Source organism: Eleutherodactylus coqui, chromosome 9 (genome assembly GCF_035609145.1).
Source record: "Eleutherodactylus coqui strain aEleCoq1 chromosome 9, aEleCoq1.hap1, whole genome shotgun sequence".
Classification (NCBI taxonomy): Eukaryota; Metazoa; Chordata; class Amphibia; order Anura; family Eleutherodactylidae; genus Eleutherodactylus; species Eleutherodactylus coqui.
Genome location: NC_089845.1, coordinates 163,304,055 through 163,325,575, shown reverse-complemented (window position 1 = coordinate 163,325,575; position 21,521 = coordinate 163,304,055).

Below are 21,521 nucleotides of genomic sequence, written 5' to 3'. Positions count from 1 at the left end.
AGCACAGTCAGAGCCAGTTCCATCCCTGAGGCTTCCTTCACACGAGCCTGAAAACGAGTGTGAAAATGGCCGGCTGATATACGCTACATTAGGGGCGAAAAAACTGGTGAACGGGTGGACAAATCAAACGCTTGTGCGCCCGTTCATATGGCCTGGTGAGGCCGGCGCAAATGCGCTGACCTCACCAGGCCATCGCCCATTTTCCCTCCCTCCCCATCGCAGGCTTACCTATCTTCCTCCCCGTTCCGTCTGTGCAATGGGAGGGGTGGGGAGGAGCTAAGCACTGTTCAGCCCCGCCTCCTCCCATTGATGGCTATGAGCAAGGTGGGTGCTTTAGCTCCACCCCTGCCCACCCCCTCACATTGCAGAGACCGAGCCGGCAGGGGAGATAAGCCTGCATGAGGAAGGGGAGGAGAACAGAGGAAGGTAGTTTAGCAGCCACACTGCTAAACTCTCTCCCACCTACGGCCGCTGCCATGGGCTCCCATAGGAGCCCATGCAGCGGCCCAACGTATTCCAGCCCAAACATAGTTCCGTAACTATGATTTGGGCTCGACGTAAAAACGCCTGGCGCTATATTGGCCGGCCCGGGGTTTTTACATCTCGCAAATACGCCCATGTGATCTGATGAATTGGAATCCAATGCATCAGATCACAGCACATATCGGTCAGCCGTGAAATGGCTGGCCGATATGTGCTCATGTGAAAGAAGCCTAAGTCTGAGGAAAGAGGAGGACAGGTGGCAGATAGCACACACAAGTGTTTTACAGGAATATTTGTAGCGGTATCTCCAGTCACCGCACTATGGATTCTGATGAAAAGAAAATAGGACAGTTTGGGATGTTACTTTGTTCTGCCTGAAACCTCCAAATAAATATAAGTTCTACTGGTTTACCATTATCCTCGTCTACTGGAGCTCCTTCCCACTAGGAACATCTGCACTACACTACACTACACCGCCCTCCAGGGACTACAACCACCATCAACCAGCCACCATTACTATTTTACTTGTAGGGTAGCGGATGGGAGTACATTAGCCGCTGTGAATATAAGTTGATCCCCAACTCTCATTCGCTACACCAAGACCACATAGGAGGGTCTTAGGGGCAACTCTGTGAATGTTCTTGAGTGGCCCAGCCAGAGCACCGACTAGAACCCAATCAAACATCTCTGGAGAGACCTGAAAATGGCGTCCACAAACGGCCCCCATCCAACCTGAAGAGGGTAGAAAATCCCAAATCCCCCAAAACTTTCTAGCATCATATCCAAGATGTTTGAAGGCTGGAATTGCTGCCAGAGGGGCTTCAACTAAGTGTTGAGTTCAGGGTGTGAATACTTATGTCAACATGAAAAATTAGTTTTTCATTTTTAAACAATGTAAAAAGATTCCTGTCATCATAGGGTACGGAGTGCAGAATGATGGTGAAAAACATGAATGTTTTTTGTTTTTTTGTACAAGGCCACAACATAACAAAATATTTAAAAAGTTAAAAGGTCTGAAGACTTTTCAAATGCATTGTAGCACCAGATCTGTTCAACGGAAGCAGTACCTCAGGTTGGAGACTGCTGTCCTAGACTATAAGTGAATTGATTCCTCTGAATGAATTGATCCACTAGCCAAGATCTTAGACGCTATGTACTTACTGTAGGTGGCCTATCTGGAGTACCCCACTTAGAAGGAAGACACCCCGGTAATCAACTGATCGTCGTAGATCAACCTTCTCTAGTGATTGCTCCTTGTTGTATCACATGGCGGCCGTTCAAATCAATGTGGGACCATTTTAATTTGTGGTCGTGTTTAGACCACTGTTTGCTTGGGGTTATAGATGGAAGGATTCCATCTGATGTCCATGTGTCTCAATGCGACAACCCCTTTAACTTTCTTATTTAGAAGCAGGAAGACGATTTCAGCTATATTGATTTAATTGAAAACTTAAAGCAACCCTCCAATGCCGGAACAATGTGTGTGTTGAGTAATATTACTTGGCCTCTTCCTTTGTGCCGTCGTCCTGCAGATCCACCGCTTCCCATCATCTCTCTTACATTTTACAAAATAGCTGCCACATTTCTTAGCTCTGGTGGTGGATGAGAGGCAAAACCTTATTACAGCTCCGTCTCTGCCAACATGACCGAGCACCACGTCACGTAGCACACAGTGTTGAGGCTTGAGCCACAGAACGTCTGCAAACTTCACTGGCCGGCCCAAAGTCCGGATCTAAATGCCATCTGGCATCTTTGGGACGGACCAGAAGGTCGTATCCATGCACACCCATCATCACTGGCATCACTATCTGTAGCTCTCCTTGAGGAGTGAAGGAAAATCCCTGCACACATCTATGGGAATTTGGTGGGAAGCAGCCCAGGAGGGTCTGCAGTCATTGAGGCCGAAGGTGGCCGAACAATTTATTGAAAAATGTGAGTAAAATAGAATTTTGTCAGCTATGTATAGATGAATACTTACTTCAGTATAGTGTATCTCTGTAATGTGTAGTTAGGCTGTTTTATTCTGCAGATAGCAAATGCAGGTATGTACAATAGTTTATGGGCACAGTGGCATTGGGCGGGTGGCATATTGGGTCATATAGAGTCATGGCCCAGTTGTTGCAGTCAGGGGGATGCAGTTGATGTAGAGTACTGAGTTACCCCCTTGTCATCTGCAAAGACTATATTTAGGGGTCCTATTCCTGCTATTGCATGTGGTATGATAGAGAGAGAAAAGTGTGCAGGGCTATTGCGATAGGCAATGTTGTCTGTAAACAGGCTACGGATACAGTCGTGGATGTAAAGTAGTGCACAGGAGAGTGCTGAAGAAGGTCCAAGAGATTCAGCTGTGCAGAGTGAGGAGCACCGGAAACATCATGCTTCGTATAACTTCAGACCAACATACGAGTCAGATAGCTGCTCATTACCCACCCCAGAGACAAAACACTACCACTGCCAATATGGCTGGCTGTCAACCTTGTTGTGAGAGGCTTCTGCCTATTAGCTAGTGGTGAACAAACTTTTGAAGAATTGGCTTCGGCCAGGTTGATGAATTTGGGCAAAAACTTTAGTCCAAATTAGTTGGAACCAAATTATCATTACCACTAAAACTGATGTATAACACTGACTGTAGCAGAAAGAGGACAAAGAAGGAATGAAGAGCAAGAATAGAGAAGCAGAAGAAGATTACAAGCAAAAGAATAATGAAGAGGAAGAAGATTAGAAGAAAAAGTAAAAAGAAAGAAAAGGAAGAGGAAGAAGATTAGAAGACGAAGGAAGAGGAAAAAGAATTAAAGTGGAACAGAAGATGATGACGAAAAAGAAGATAGAGGAAGAAGATTAGAAGAAGATGATGAAGAAGAAGGAAAAGAATGAAGAATATCAGAAAAAGCAAACATTTTATTTCTAGTGGGTTTGGCCGAGACAAGCTGCTCAAGGTTTGGGTTCGCGCTGAACCAAACTTTTAGCAAAGTTCGACCCAAAAGAGGGTTTAACTGTTTTGGCTCACCCAACACTATCTATCCATGTGGCCTTCTGGGTAGTCTCAGAAGTATTAAAGATTAAGTTGCAAAATCTCCAGGTCTCAGTCCATTTCCTTCTGTGACACTCTACAGCAGGCTGGAGTACCCACCTGACATTATGTAACACCCAACCATGACAGGTGATCATCAGGGGTTTCTGAAGCTGCACCCGCTCATTACTGGGATAAACTATGATCGATAAAGTGGTTATGGGGTGAAGCCACATCATGAACATAAATCAACCTGGAGTAACAGATGCTAAACCACAGTAAGCTGCCGCAATCATCAGATGTCTTGTTTAACCTCTTAGTTACCACCCCATTGCCTTTTTACATCTTGCTGGGCTTTAATCCCTAGGGACGTGAAAACATGCTCCCCGTAGGGATTAAAACCCTGCAAGTGTGGACGTGACAGCTCCATGCTGCTGGCTCCCAGAGGTAGCCGACAACCTGGAGCTGTGAACCCAGGCCACGGGACCCCCACACCGGTCATATGATTGCCGGCATTTACCGAATGCCAGCGATCATATGAAACTCAATAAAAAGTAAATAAGAGTTAAAGATTCAGCTGCCCTGATAGGTCGGATCCATAAGAGCAGCTGAAAGTACTCGCCTCCGTCCTCTGGGATGTCCCGTGGTGTTCTGGCCTCCTGGTCCCGACCTCGCCTTCTGTGCATGCGCGCCAGACTTTATTCATCTGGCGCATGACTAGAAGGACACGCGGCCCAGGAAATTTAAAATCTCTCTGTCTCCTGACTCCCATGTCTAGCCAAAAACAGAGAGATATCACCCCGAGCCGCTGTATGCGGTTTCCAGTCACATGATCGCTGCTATGGAATGGATTACAGCGATCATGTGAAGTGAAAAAAAAAGTTTAAGTTTCATCCCCCCTCACAGATAAAATCCATGGGGGAAGATGAAATTATGTGCCTAAGGCCCCAGATTTATCCACAGACCTCACTATGGCTTCTGCGCATGTGCCCGCTGCCAAAATGGCGGACGCATGTGCAAAAGCTGCAGATCGCCAGGGTGATTTAAAATCTCCCTGCTCCTGGCTACCAAACGTACTCAAGATCCTGAAGTTTTCACAGGGGGCTGCGGTGCGCGGTTCTTGGTCACATGATCACCATTTTCCAATAGAAAACATTGATCACGTAAAAGTAAAACAAAGTTAATTTTTCACCTCCTGTCACGGATCCGATTCCTGAGGGGAGGTGAAATCACTTACGTAAGGCCTCCGGCGATGTCCCCCGATGGGATCTTTACCAGCAGACCTTTCCCCAACTTCGGTACATGCACCCATCGGCAAAATGGTGGACGCAAGCGCAGAAGCTGGGGAGGGCCAGGAAAATTTAAAGTCTCCTTTCTCCTGGCTTCTAAAGGAAGTTGAGAGCCTGGAGCAGTGACCGAGGGCCACAGTGAGCAGTCTCTGGTCACATGATCACAATTATCCAATGGATAACGGCGATTACATAAAAGTTAAAACAGTTGAAGTTTGATGCTTCTTTCGGTTTGAGCCCCGTTGTGTATTCAGACATAATATGTTTCTGAACACGGGACAAACAGGGGGATCCATTTTTGGGGTGAAAGTCTTCATTTACATGTGTGCTGTACAAAATAAACTGTTTTTAAAATGACACAATTGCCAAAAAAATGAAAATCATAATTTTTCCTTCTGCTTTGTTTAGATTCATTCAAAAACTGTAGGGCCAAAATGCTCAGTACACCCCTGGATGAATTCATTAAGGGGTCTAGTTTTCACAATGGGGTCATTTGTGGGGGCTCTCCATCGTTTTGGCTGCTCAAGGGCTCTACCAGTGTGCTATGGGGCCTAAAAGGTCTTCAAGCAAAATGTCTGTTCTGAAAGCCACCGGCTGCTCCTTTCTGTTTTGGCCCCGTTGTGCATCCAGATATAAGATTAGGGCCACAATGGGTATGTTTCTGAACACGGGACAAACAGGGGGATCCATTTTGGGTGCAAATCCTCATTTTCATGTGCCCTATAGAGAGAAAAAACTGCCTTTTAAATGACATATTTGCAAAAATATGACATTTTATTTTTTCTCCTCTAAATTGCATTAATTCCTGAAAAGAAACTGTGGGGTCAAAATACTCCTGACCCCCTCAGTGAATATATTTAAATGTTTATTTTTTAATAATGGGGTCATTTGTGGGGGTATCTTTCATTCTGCAATCTTGGCTTGGTGCAGAAAAACAAAGAGTCCCTCAAAATGTTTATAATCATAGTTAAATTTGTACATCTCCTAAATGGTTAAAAAACTAAAGTTTTTCCAATGTGCATCCAGAATAAAGTAAACAGATGGAAATATATATCTCTTCAAAAAATTGTACAGTATATTTGCATATATTTGACATATTGCAGTTGAAAATGTGAAAAAATGACGATTTTTTCAAAATGTTCCCAATTTTGGCGCTTTTAATAAATATACACAAGTTCTACTGGTCTATTTTTACCACCTAAATGAAGTACAATATGTGTCGAAAAAACAACGTCAGAATCACTTGGATCTGCAAAACCTTTACGGAGTTATTCTATGTTAAAGTGACACATGGCAGATTTCCAATATTTGGCTCCGTCACTAAGGCGCAAACAGGCTTGGTCACTAAGGGGTTAAGGACATTATATAAGCTGTTTTCTGGGGGGGAGGGGTGATAATAATGGGGTTTATCTGTTCATCATGTTCTTCTTTCTTACCTCTCAGTACTTTTCCATGATGGCACCCTATACCTCCCCCAGCCTGGGAGCAGATGAGCTTGCAGTGCACGGCTCTAAGGAGCAGCCGATGGCAGTGATGTAATAACGCCGTCATTATTGTCATCCCAGCCAGTGTTTCACAGTAGATACGATATTCTCGGAGTTGGATCCTGCAGAAGCCAATCCACACAAGAGGGCAGAATCCGCAGCAACTCCGAAGCAAATCCACATCACAATCCACATATAGGAGCAGCGGATTTGTTTGTGACATATTCTAATACAACCCGTGAATCTTCTGTTATGGTTGATTGCATTTCTTTCCCTTATAGAGCAGCTTACCATCTCGTAGACCCACAACCATTACCAGATTCTGTGACCATTTATTTTATCTTAAGCCCCCTTAACAGGGACCCCCTTTATACCGACCCTCCTAAAGCCTATTGCGCAGTCAACCATTTACTTAGAGGCCCTGAATACATAGACCCCAGACAGTGCTGACCGTAGGTTACATGGCACCCTGTGCACAGGTTTATGTGGCGTACCCTGTCATGAGAAAAAAATTATATATATCGCACTAAAAGGCCGTCTACCTGTCTTCAGCTTCTGCAGAATGGCAGCATTCCCACACCAGAATAGCTCAGAGGAGAAATCCTGTACTCGAGCTAGCTCCAGTACATAAATGCAGTACCAGAACCAAGCTCAGTCCATGAACCCAGTACTAGAACCAAGCTCAGTACATAAATACAGTATCAGAACCAACCTTAGTACATAAATACCGTACCAGAAACGAGCTCAGTCAATGAATACCGTACTAGAACCAAGCTCAGTACATAAATACAGTATCAGAACCAAGCTTAGTACATGAATACAGCAACAGAACTAAGCTCATAACATAAATACAGTAACACAGCCAAGCTCAGTATGTAAGTACAGCCCCAGAACCAAGCTCGGTACATAAATACCGCACTAGAACCAACCCTCAGTACATAAATACAGCAACAGAACTAAGCTCATCACATAAATCCAGTAATACAGCCAAGCTCATTATATAAGTACACCCCCAGAACCAAGCTCCGTACATGAATGCTGCACCAGAACCATTCCTCAGTACATAAATCCCGCACCAGAACCAAGCTCAGTACACAAACACAGCAGCAGAACCAAGTTCCAAACATAAATACAGAAGCAGAACTTAGCAATTGTGTTAGAGGGGGGCACTGCTGGTTTGACAGTAGCGGTACCTCAGAACATTGAGGGGAGGAGACAGATCTAGGAGGAGGACAATTTATGCAGCTCCACAAGATGCTGTCGCACTAAGGAAGAAGATTATTGGCTGGGTGTGTAGTGGCCCAGTACATCTATTCCTGGCCCTCTCCATAAATGTCATACATGTCATGTCTTATGTTGGTGCGCTGTACAAGTGTCTTGTCATTCTGTTATGTGTATTGCACAGCTGAAGCATGTGATGTGTTAAAGGGGTTGTCCCGCGAAAGCAAGTGGGGTTATACACTTCTGTATGGCCATATTAATGCACTTTGTAATGTACATTGTGCATTAATTATGAGCCATACAGAAGTTATTCACTTACCTGCTCCGTTGCTAGCGTCCCCGTCTCCATGGTGCCGTCTAATCTTCAGCGTCTAATCGCCCGATTAGACGCGCTTGCGCAGTCCGGTCTTCTCTCTTCTGAATGGGGCCGCTCGTGCCAGAGAGCGGCTCCTCGTAGCTCCGCCCCGTCACGTGTGCCGATTCCAGCCAATCAGGAGGCTGGAATCGGCAATGGACCGCACAGAAGACCTGCGGTCCACCGAGGGTGAAGATCCCGGCGGCCATCTTCACAAGGTAAGCAAGAAGTCACCGGAGCGCAGGGATTCGGGTAAGTACTACCCGGTTTGTTTTTTTTATCCCTGCATCGGGTTTGTCTCGCGCCGAACGGGGGGGCTATTGAAAAAAAAAAAACCCGTTTCGGTGCGGGACAACCCCTTTAAGTGTTTGCAAAAGTGTGGGAGATGCTTGCAATGTATCAATTTGTCTTGACACGTGGTATGAGTGAGACTATAAACAGGAGTGTGTGAGAGCGGGAAACGAGTTCTGTTCCTCTGGGTTCCTGAGAGTGCCAGCCACATGGGGGTACCTTCAACCCTCATGTGATGAAGAAAGGAGGAAGAAGAGAGGTTCCCTGAGAGTGTATGTTCCAAAGATGAGAGAGGGGTGAGCCCCAATTGAAGATAGAGAGCATGAGCAAGAAGCAGGTGCCACTTCCAAGGCCTAGCGCAGAGGTACTCTTTATGCATTCCTACGTGGCCATCCTGAAGTCAGTCTGGGATCACTGTGTAGATGTACACCCATTTGTTTTCACATCCAGCCATCCTGAACTCTGGGATCATCAGGTGGAGGTACTCTCAAGTCTGTCTAATACATGCACTGTAAATCATTGTCATTTGTGCCTTGTATACAAGAAGTTGTTCCAATAAAGTTTTCGCCAGGCCCTGACCGGTCCAAGGGACCTGAAGTACGTTACTTCTGTCTGCGGCTCTATTTACTTATTCCCGAAGGTCATACTGGTGGCTTAGGAACAATGGCGTCAACCATAACATCTGCTATCCCTGTTCTCCAGTTTATTGGGCATCCCTATACTAGGGGTGTCCAAAAGAAGCCCAGCGCTGCTCTGGCTGAGGTTGCGTGTGTCCCTCCGGCAGGGAGCGTGGTAAGTACCACTGTGACAAGTGACCACTTTACCCTTCGAGTTCCTCAATGATGTGCCTTGTGTCTAGGGTCACCTTACGGGATGCTGCATATGGACCTAAGGGGGACAATCAACCCAGTCTACATTTACCCGGTGGTGGCTGGCGCCCTATTTGACTGCACGGGTTGCACTCAGCTAAGGCCAGATCCAACCCTCCAGATGTGCAGATATTGACTTCCTTCTTTTCTCACACTTCTCTTCACTCCTGCCAGTCACTGCAGACAATGGGGCATATTCATGAATACAATGATTCATTGTATTAAGTTGTTCCTGATTGGGCAACACCTGTTGGTCAGAACGATTCCGAACATCCTCCTCTGACCCCTTTCAGTGATGAGTTATTTCCATCCACAGGATACCCTCATGCTGGATGTTTTCCTCGATCGCGCCATTCTCTGTATCCTCTCCACATCGTGGTTGGCAGTGGGACCCTGGCTAGCCTAGCACCGATGACCGGCCTCATTGGAATTCAGATCGCTGGATTTTCCCATCTAATGTGGATTCACACTGAAACTGATCCACAGAAAACTTGCCACGTGATGTTATGCGGGGAAGCGTCAATTGTGAAAGGGCCGGGGTCTTTAATAAAGTGGTCATTCAGTGCAGCTAACAACCACAGATCAGGGATCCATTCTCTTACCGTCTTGGTTGGAGTTCCCCTGTAAACAATAACAGGCAGCGATAATCCGACTAACTTCATCTTCGCTGTAAAGCAGCTTTCGGGGACATAAAAGCATCCCGAAGTCAACACAAACCAGTTTAAGCTTTGATAAACTCTGCAATGTAATGGCTTTAAAGAATTCCCATCCATGGGTGCCCCCCCCCCCCCCCGCCCATAAATAAGCGCACTCCTTATGAAAGCGACCACAGATGGCTCATTTGTTGCTCTGCCAACGCGTTTCGAGAGTTTGCTCTTGACTTACATGAGGAATGTTTTTAATATAGAGCTGGAAATAGACATAAGCGGTGACATGAGAAGCATTGATATAAGTTATGTCCCGCATTACGGAGCGCCGTCTCTGCCAAATACTGTATTTCGAAATGATTTTGAGAGACACACAGAAAAAAATGTTCTCTGCAGTTTCTCGAATTCTATTCAATTTAATTACAAAGGGTTGGTTGAGATTGTGAGATCATTAAGTGCCAACGACCGTAAATCATTCAATGTAGAGGAATTTTCAACTTCAAGACACGGGTGATAGAAACCAATGATGACATCAGCCACAGAACGCTTGTGCCGGTATTCTGCGATGACGGCCATTGTTTTATGTGCCATCGTTGCCGGTTATGGGTTAGAGTAGATGAAATCTTTATTGCTGCTGCTTCGGTATGTGAGGATGGCTGTAAGGTGGTACAATTTTATAGGGGACTGCAAGAACAGCTGTAATAACGATAACGTGGGTGTTCGTAGCGTTCATGCTGTTGCAGCGTCCAAGGTGCGGGCCCACAGCCAAGGAGATGGTGGGGTAGATAAGGATTTTGGTCATGGGTGGCTCTACCATCTCCACCCCTGAGCGTTGCTTGGCACCTGTCCAAGTTACTGGTGGGGGAGGTCACAGGGAAAGGGTAACTAGTGGTTAGTTCTTTGTCACTCGTGACGCCACCGTTCCGTCCTCTTCGGTGAATCCTGAAGTTGTAATAAATAGTCCACTCACAGGATAACTTTCTGAACAAAACCGGGAATAGTCAGCATTGTCCGTTTACTTAAAGGGGTGGTCTCGCGAAACCAAGTGGGGTTATACACTTCCGTATGGCCATATTAATGCACTTTGTAATGTACATTGTGCATTAAATATGAGCCATACAGAAGTTATTCCACTTACCTGCTCCGTTGCTAGCGTCCTCGTCTCCATGGTTCCGTCTAAATTCGCCGGCAGCTTGCTTTTTTAGACGCGCTTGCGCAGTCCGGTCTTCTCCTTTCAGCACGAGCCGCTTCAGTGTGCTCCCCGCTACAGCTCTTCTGCGCATGCGCAGACGAGCTGTCACTGCTCGGGAGCGCGCTGCAGCGGCCATTCTGTACCATCCTCTGTTAGAGGAAGGTGCAGAAAGTGGAGCTGCCCAGCGGAGAAGCCCAGCCCAGCCCAGCAGCCCCGAGAAGCGTCTCAGGTAAGTGATGGGTCGGGGGGGGCTGCCGCTGCGCCGGGCTGCGCCGGGGGGGCTGTCGCTGCGCCGGGGGGGCTGCCGCTGCGCCGGGCTGCGCCGGGGGGGCTGTCGCTGCGCCGGGGGGGGCTGCCGCTGTGATGGGGGAACTAGCGCTAGGCCGGGGGGGGCTGTCGCTGCGCCGGGGGGGGGCTGCCGCTGTGATGGGGGAACTAGCGCTAGGCCGGGGGGGGCTGTCGCTGCGATGGGGGGGCTGTCGCTGCGATGGGGGGGCTGTCGCTGCGATGGGGGGCCTGTCGCTAGGCCGGGGGGGGGCTGCCGCTAGGCTCCGGAACCTAGCGCTGGGCTCCGGGGCCTTCACCTGGGCTGAGGGTCTAGCGCTGGGGAGCCGGGGGCTAGCGCCGGTTACCTGCTGCCTGGCGGTGGGCGTCTGGTCGGCGGCTGCGGGGCGTCTGGTCGGCGGCTGCGATGCGTCCGGTTGCCATGGAGACACAGCTGGCGGCGTCTCGGGAGCGCGCACGTCGGGCTGCAGCGAGCGACGGGGAAAGAGCCGGCGGCCATCTTGAGGAAACTTTTATAAGTTGCTGAAACGCTGGAACGGTAAGTACGAACCAGCTAGAAATGTCATTTACAGGGGGGCTTAGTTATGTATGCTTAATGGGGGGGACTGGGCAAAAAAAAAATTTAACTGCTTCCTCGAGACATCTCCTTTAACTCAAATAAAATAACATCAGTTTGACACAAATTACACTTCTGGAAGGTGGTGTGACAGTGAGGCTCTCTAGGGGTAATCCAGACAATCCACAGTCCCAATTATCTGTGTGATCCCGCTCCCGGCGACTCTCTTCCTCTCCAACTCTCAACCAGTCAACACTCACGCTTCAGGTGCTTTGCTTATCTCCATCTCTCGGTGGTTTAGTGATGACACAGGCACATCCTGAGTAGAGTAGGCCCAGGCCAATCTGAAGGATATACTCAGCTTCTTCCATTCTTGCCCGCACAGAGCGATCAGTGTCTGTGGGGTTCACTCACTTGCAGACTTAAATAAATAAATAAAGCAAACATAAATAAAACATAGTCACATGACATACAACATGATACATTTCTCAGAGATAATCCAGACATTAACCCATTCAGTGCTGCAAAGGTTCAATCAATACACATCTCAAATGCACACTACATAGAAGACACTGACTATACAATTGCACAAGACAAAAGGGCCCCACTAACTTCGGCCCACTACACTGTTATAGCTGTAGATCACATAAATGGCAACTTTTTTTAAAGGGTGTGTATACTTTTGCAGCCATTCTTATTTGTTTATCATTCCATTGCATCTAAAAAAAAATCTGCTACGGCTTTGTGTATACAGCTGTTATACGAACCTGTGTGATCTTATCCCGCAGGCAGAATCCCTTTTATATGTCCCTTTAAATAGGTTTTCCAGTTGTACAGCATTCATGGCCTATCCTTAGGATAGGTCAATAATAGTAGATCAGCTGGGGTCTGCCTCCCGGGACCCCTGCAGATCAGCTGTTCATTGGGCTGGTGTGCATCAATAGGAATTTTGCCTATAATGCATACGCATAGCGTACGGGGTCGCTGGGGCCGCTGTGGCGACCCGGCCCTTGCGCTCAAGGGGCCCCTCCGCCATCCATATATGCAATTTCAGTGCATTAACGGTTAACCGCTCTGTCTGCCGCACGGGACAGATCACACGGCAGGCAGAGCGGCCAACCTGAGAAGAAGCAGGGAAGAGCAGAGGGGGAGGAGGAGAGAGGCAGTCACATGGGCCGGCAGGCACTGATCATGTGATCATGTGCTGCTCCTCCCTCCTGATGAACAGAAGCTGCTGTGTCTGCCTGTGCTGCTTTCACATGGACAAGAAGTGGTCCAGGCCCCGGGCTATGTGTATGTCTGTGTGTGTGTATACATGAGTGTGTGTATCTGTCTATCTGTCTAAATATCTATCCATCTCCAATCTATCCATCTATCTATCTATTCATTACATATCTGTCTAACTATCCATCTGCTATCTATGTATATATCTATCCATCTCATATCTGTCCATCTCATATCTATCTATCTATCTATCTATCTATCTATCTATCTATCTATCTATCTATCTATCTATCTATCTATTCATTATCTATCTATCTATCTATCTATCTATCTATCTATCTATCTCCTATCTATCTATCTATCTATCTATCTATCTATCTATCTATCTATCTATCTATCTATCTATCTATCTATCTATTAGAGATGAGCGAGCGTACTCGGAAAAGCACTACTCGCTCGAGTAATTGGCTTTATCCGAGTATCGCTGTGCTCGGGTCTGAAGATTCGGGTGCCGCTGCGGCTGACAGGTGAGTCGCAGCGGGGAGCTGCAGGGGAGAGCGGGCGGGAGAGAGGGAGAGAAAGATCTCCCCTCCATTCCTCCACGCTCTCCCCTGCAGCTCCCCGCTCCGTGCCGGCACCCGAATCTTCAGGGACGAGCACAGCGATACTCGGATAAAGCAAATTACTCGAGCGATTAGTGCTTTTCCGAGTACGCTCGCTCATCTCTAGTATCTATCTATCTATCTCATATCTATCTATCTATCTATCTATCTATCTATCTATCTATCTATCTATCTATCTATCTATCTATCTATCTCATATCTATCTATCTATCTATCTATCTCATATCTATCTATCTATCTATCTCCTATCTATCTATCTATCTATCTATCTATCTATCTATCTATCTATCTATCTATCTATCTATCTATCTCATATCTATTTATCTATCTATCTATCTATCTATCTATCTCATATCTATCTATCTCATATCTATCTATCAAAACGCAGCTTGTAATCATGGCATTTTTACCATTTTAACTTTTTAATGCACCCCACCATTGTGATGGGTGATGAGTAGAGATGAGCGAGCATACTCGTCCGAGCTTGATACTCGTTCGAGTATTAGGGTGTTCGAGATGCTCGTTACTAGAGGCGAGTACCACGCGATATTCGAGTTACTTTCATTTTCTTCCATGACAAATTTGCGCGCTTTTCTGCCCAATAGAAAGACAGGGAAAGCATTACAACTTTCCCCTGCGACGTTCAAGCCCTATACCACCCCCCTGCAGTGAGTGGCTGGCGAGATCAGGTGTCACCCGAGTATATAAATCGGCCCCTCCCGCGGCTCGCCACAGATGCATTCTGACAGAGATCAGGGACAGTGCTGCTGGTGCCGGAGCTGCTATAGGGAGAGCGTTAGGAGTTATTTTAGGCTTCAAGAACCCCAACGGTCCTTCTTAGGCCATAGAAATCGCAGATCGCACCTATGTGCGATCTGCGATTTCTGTTCTCTTCTCTATATGCGCTCAATGGGGCCGGCGGCAGCAGCGCCGACCCCATTGAGAACATATAGAAGACAAATAATTCTTCTCTGCCACAGCTGTAACAGCTGTGGCAGAGAAGAACGATGTTTGCCCATTGAATTCAATGGAGCCGGCAATACAGCAGGTTCCACTGAAAGCAATGGGCTGCGGGCGATCGCGGGATGAATTGTCGGGAAGGGCTTAAATATATAAGCCCTTCCCTGCAATTCATCCAGAAATGTGTTACAATAAAAATATATACCGGCGTATAAGGCGACGGGGCGTATAAGACGACCCCCCAACTGTCACCTTATACGCCGGCAATACAGTGGAGCAAAGAATAAAAATCATTACTCACTTCTCCTGGCGTTCTGCGCCGCTGCTGCAGGTTGTCGCTTTAAGCCCTTCCCGACAATTCATCCCGCGATCGCCGGCAGCCCATTGCTTTCAGTGGAACCTGCTGTATTGCCGGCTCCATTGAATTCAATGGGCAAACATCGTTCTTCTCTGCCACAGCTGTTACAGCTATGGCAGAGGAGAACGATCTTTATGCTGACAGTGGGGGGGCGGGACCACTCTTGCCGCTATTGTGGCTTAATAGTGGGACCTGTGAACTTGAGATGCAGCCCAACATGTAGCCCCTCGCCTGCCCTATCCGTTGCTGTGTCGTTCCCATCACTTTCTTGAATTGCCCAGATTTTCACACAAGGAAACCTTAGCGAGCATCGACGATATACAAAAATGCTCGGGTCGCCCATTGACTTCAATGGGGTTCGTTACTCGAAACGAACCCTCGAGCATCGCGAAAATTTCGTCCCGAGTAACGAGCACCCGAACATTTTGGTGCTCGCTCATCTCTAGTGATGAGATGTGTTAAAAACCACAAAAACATAAAAATAGAACAGACAGCTCTTGAAAATCACGGTGTTAGGAACACCGCGTTCGAGCGCAGGTTTGAGTAACCCCGCAGTTAGTACGGCGCTTAGGACACTGCGTTAATAGGGGTAAAAAGCGGTGTGTGTGTGTGTGTGAGAGTGGCCTGCGGGGATACAAACAAATGTTCATGTAGCGCAGGAAATGCGTCATGTTTGGAAAGATTACACCAAGGACAGATCATGTATGCAGCACGAGTTAGGTATGGGTGAGGGGGAGTGTTGGGTAGAGGCTCAGGGGGCGGCTTCGAGCTAAACTTTTGCACCTGGGCCCCTGCGCCAAACTTTTGCACCCGGGCCCCTGAGCCTTTAGGTACGCCCCTGCTATAATGCCAAGCGTGGCTACTGCAGTGAGAACTGAGCCATCTGTTTCCTGCGCAAGCACACCTACCCAGTAAACAGCTGATCTGCCAGGGTCCCGGGAGGCAGACCTCAGCTGATCTACTATTCATGGCTTATCCTAAGGATAGGCCATGAATAGTTTACAGCTGGACAACCCCTTTACGTGACCATCCAGTTTCAGGGCAAATATTGCCTGAGGACCAGAGGGGGCAGTTATACTACCTGCTGTTGTACTGATGCCCCTCTGATCCTCCGTTTCAGGGTCTTGTTTTCAGCCATCCAAGGTGGCCAGTGCAATATTCAGACTACCAATGCACTATACCTGCTCTCTGATTGGCCAGCACAGTAGGCTACAGTTGCTAGACAATTGCAGAGTAGTACATCTACCAGTAATGTACCCCACACTGGTCCCAAGATAGAAACATGGCCTACACCAAAGGGTTGCTTTAACCCCTTAAGGACCAGGCTGTTTTGTACCTTAAAGGGGTTGTCCCGCGCCGAAACGGGTTTTTTTCTTTTTCAACACCCCCCCCCCCCCCCCGTTCGGCGCGAGACAACCCCGATGCAGGGGTTAAAAAAGAACACCGCACAGCGCTTACCTGAATCCCCGCGCTCCGGTGACTTCTTACTTACCTGCTGAAGATGGCCGCCGGGATCTTCTCCCTCGGTGGACCGCAGGGCTTCTGTGCGGTCCATTGCCGATTCCAGCCTCCTGATTGGCTGGAATCGGCACGTGACGGGGCGGAGCTACACAGAGCCGGCATCCTGCACGAGCGGCCCCATTGAGAAAAGAAGAAGACCCGGACTGCGCAAGCGCGTCTAATTTGGCCATTAGACGCCGAAAATTAGGCGGGCTCCATGGAAACGAGGACGCCAGCAACGGAGCAGGTAAGTGAAAAACTTCTTATAACTTCTGTATGGCTCATAATTAATGCACAATGTACATTACAAAGTGCATTAATATGGCCATACAGAAGTGTATAGACCCACTTACTGCCGCGGGACAACCCCTTTAAGGACCAGATACTTTTTAGGGATTTTACCCATGTGTTGGTTTTATTGCCCTATTTTTTTTTTCCTTCAGCTACCAAATTTTTTTTTTGCTGCATTTTTTTCCCGTGTCATATAGGGCGATTTTTTAAAATATATTTTTCACTGACTTTTTCCCGTTTTGTAGTTCTACTGGGGGTAAAAGCTAAAGAAAAAAAAGATTTTTTTTTTAACATTTATAGTTTTTTTTTTAATTAGTAGACTTACACTAAAATAAAGTACAGTAACGGGCTCCCCATTTTGATAAATAATTTGTATGGTTGTGGATTACAGAGCTTGTACGCATATTCTGTAATTTTGTTTTACTTGTTTATGTAATTATGTTTTTTACTATCTATGTCCCCATGACATCATGTAAGACTTCTGGGGGACAGTCACATGTTTGTTTTTTTATTTTACACTTTTCCTCTTTAGCTGGGGTATCCATAGGAGCCGCATCCATAAGAGCCCCGGTTACAGGGAAAACATCCCCTGTAGTGACAATAGTCACTGGCAGAGCTGATCGGGGTCTGCTAGGACACTGTAGCTCTGCTGTGCCAGGGGATCTCGGAGGTCATGTACCTAGCGCTTGTTCTACGCTATGTACTAGGGAAAGGCAAAGGCAGAAGGGGTTAAAACCCACTTCTCCCTCCTCCTCCAGATTATCAGCTGTGACTAACAGCTGAGAGTCCGACTTGCTTCTGATTGATTGCAGAACAGAGGCTTTAAACCCCCGCCGTATTTTTCCTATCGGCTTTGATTGAGGCCACATCCACACGGGCGACACGACAGCAACACGAGAAAATCACAGCGATATCGCATTATTGTTCCGTCCGATATTGCTGCATTTTCTCGCGGCAATGTACGCAATTTTTTGTCGCTTCAAGTCGCACACCTGTGATGATTTTCTGAGGGGCTGTGGGGGGCTTGAAATATATGCTCTACCCCGAAAATAAGCCCTAGCTGCTTTAAAAAAACAAAAAATAATAATACATCACCTAAGAGGCGCTGTCATCTCTGGCGTGGGTCTCTTCTTCACCTCCGGCACTCGTCTTCAGTCTTCTGTCAGCCCTTTCTGGATTGGAGAATCAAAATCCCCACCTCCAGGAGAGGCTGGCTGTGATTGGTTCATGAGCGCCGTGACTCAGCCAAGCAGCCGCTTGATGAACCAATCACAGCGATTCATTTATTAAATTGATTTTTTTTTTTTTTTTTTACTGCAGCTAGGGCTTTTACAGTAGGTTTTCCTACAATGCGATGCAACAAAAAGGAAGGCTCCATAGAGTAACATGGGCTAGAAAAAATAGCAAATCGCGCTGTATAGAGCATGCTGCGATTTTGTAGTCTCACGATGCAGGCTAGAAAACATCGCTCATGTGCAAGAACCCATAGGAAAGCATACGCCTTACATACATGCGATTTGTAGCACTGTCGCATTGCGACAAACTCACGTGAGAAAATCACCCGTGTGGATGCGACCTAAAGCCCAGGACCAAGGGCTGTGAATTTACAGTGCTTGGTCCTTAATGGGTTGAAGGGAGGCTGTCACCACCTATGACTCCATAAACTAAGTTCTGGTACCAAGGAGTCCGAAGATGTAACTTTTAGACTTAGCGGCTCCCTGTTCCTCCGCAGTCACCAGTGATCTCACCTCTGCAGCTGTGCGGCGCACTCCTATAGAGGACAGTGTGTGCATGCACCCCCGCAGAGGTGAATCCGCTGTGACTATGCCAATATTCTAATTGGTGATGCCTGCTTGAAAACACTCCCTTTTTGGGGGGACTCTGTTATGCATCTACCACCAAAGGGGTGCGGTTTATGCACTAAAAGGCTTTTTTGTCACTTTCCAGGCAGTATAGGGGCGGGGCATAGAGATATTCTCCTATGACTTTTCCCCTATCTCCACTAATAGGCAAAGAACTGGAACCCAGTGCCTGAGGGAGGTCCGGAACTGACCACGGGGGCACCGAGCAATCCAACTGCATTTTTGAAAACCAATTTTGACATTTCTCAGCTCAGTATTGCCTAGCAGTAGTCACAGTGTGCTGAGGGTCTCCTAGCCCCAATGGCCGCCATTATCAGGGAGCAGCACCCGATCGCCGTCCGCTGATCCCGACGCTAAGTATCTCATTTATCCCTATGGTTCTGATGAATGCCGATCCCCGGGTCGGGTTGTTTGCCTGCTGACTTGATGAAGTGATTATTTTTTTACAAAAACAAAACAAAAAATTTGGTGTCAGATAAAGATTACGGCACAAAGGAAAAAAAGAGAAGAAATTACCATCTTATCGTAGGCTTCTAATCCCGTATTTACATTTCACACATTTATCTGGCTGCTGAATAATTTTACACATATTTGATTATTTTCGCATCATTAGAGTCGGGATAACTGTCACATATAAACTCAGGTTAAAATCAGGTAAATTACATTTTGCTATTATTTTGTGTAATTATGGTCACATGACGGTGTGAAGAGTATACAGAGAACGGTGTGATGGAGAAAAGTATCCAACTAAAGGGAATCCTGCGGACAGAAAACATCTCATCAGTGAAAGGGGTCGGAGGAGGATGTCAGGAATCGTTCTGATCAACAGGCTGCACAGTCAGCTGAATACAACGCTGGAGCTCCAACTAACGTGTCCGAATGCACAACTCGCCGTTCCCCCGCAAGGATGGTATAACAGCAGGCGACCAGTTGCAGCGCCATTGTGTCTAAGAGAAACAGAAAGACAAGACTCCAGCGGGCAAAAGAGCGCAAAACTTGTATCACTGAACAGCACAAAAACATCTCCTGGTCAGATAATCCAGATTTCTGTTGCTGATGGGAGCGCAAAATTTGGCGCAAGCAGCATGAATCGCTGACCCCTTCTTGTCAGCCGGTCAGAACATGTCAGCACCTCCATCTAATCTGAGGCAACTACAAGCAGCTTCCTGTCCGCAGGGGCCGATATTCCTGCAGAAGGATTTCATCACCAAGTAGAATCTACGCCACGATGAACTGCTGCAGGTCTGAAGGCCAAAAAAGTCCAACGCTGCTAGATGGGGGGTAATAAAGAGGCCGCTCAGTGTATATTGTACTATAACTTAGCAGCGTCTTGCTGTAATATTTCACAATGTATCATTCTGCCAATGTGTTAGTAATGCAGTCATTGATGATCACTAGAGATGAGCGAGCACCAAAATGCTCGGGTGCTCGTTACTCGGGACAAAAATTTCGCGATGCTCGACGGTTTGTTTCGAGTAACGAACCCCATTGAAGTCAATGGGCGACTCGAGCATTTTTGTATATCGCCGATGCTCGCTAAGGTTTTCATGTGTGAAAATCTGGGAAATTCAAGAAAGTGATGGGAACGACACAGCAACGGATAGGGCAGGCGAGGGGCTATATGTTGGGCTGCATCGTAAGTTCCCAGGTCCCACTATTAAGCCACAATAGCGGCAAGAGTGCCCCCCCCCCCTCCCAACAATTTTTACTTCTGAAAAACCCACATTGGCAATGCATACCTTAGCTAAGCACCACACTACCTCCAACAAAGCACAATCACTGCCTGCATGACACTCCGCTGCCACTTCTCCTGGGTTACATGCTGCCCAGCCCCCCCCCCCCTGCACAACCCAGTGTCCACAGCGCAAACCAAATTGTCCCTGCGCAGCCTTCAGCTGCCCTCATGCCACGCCACCCTCATGTCTATTTATAAGTGCGTCTGCCATGAGGAGGAACCGCAGGCACACACTGCAGAGGGTTGGCACGGCTAGGCAGCGACCCTCTTTAAAAGGGGCGGGGCAATAGCCCACAATGCTGTACAGAAGCAATGAGAAATCCAATCCTGTGCCACCTCCATCAGGAGCTGCACACGTGGGCATAGCAATGGGGAACAGATTTGTGTCACACACTATTCATTCTGTCAAGGTGTCTGCATGCCCCAGTCAGACCGCGTTTTTTTATAAATAGTCACAGGCAGGTACAACTCCGCAATGGGAATTTCGTGTGCACTCACAGCATGGGTGGCTCCCTGGAACCTACCGGCTGTACATAAATGTATCCCATTGCGGTGCCCAGGACAGCAGAGCTAACGTCAGATTAAATGCAGGTGGGCTTCGGCCCACACTGCATGCCCCAACCTGACCGGGGTTTTTAATTCATAGACACAGGCAGGTACAACTCCCTATTGTGAAGTCCCTGTGGACCGACAGCATGGGTGGGTGCCAGGAAGCCACCGGCGGTACATAAATATATCCCATTGCAGTGCCCAGCACAGCTGAGGTAATGTCATGTTTAATGCAGGTGGGCTTCTGCCCACATTGCATGCCCCAGTCAGACTGGGGTTCTTTAGAAGTGGACACATGCAGTTACAACTCCGTGTGGACCGACAGCATGGGTGGCTCCCTGGAACCCACCGGCAGTACATAAATATATCCCATTGCAGTGCCCAGCACAGCTGAGGTAATCTCATGTTTAATGCAGGTGGGCTTCGGCCCACACTGCATGCCCCAGTCAGACTGGGGTTCTTTAGAAGTGGACACATGCAGTTACAACTCCGTGTGGACCGACAGCATGGGTGGGTGCCAGGAAGCCACCGGCGGTACATAAATATATCCTATTGCATTGCCCTGCACAGCTGAGGTAACATCAGATAAAATACAGGTGGGCTTTGGCCCACACTGCATGCCCCAGTCAGACTGGGGTTTTTAATACATAGACACAGGCAGGTACAACTCCCTAATGTAAAGTCCGTGTGGACCGATACCATGGGTGGCTCCCTGGAACCCACTGGCGGTACAAAAA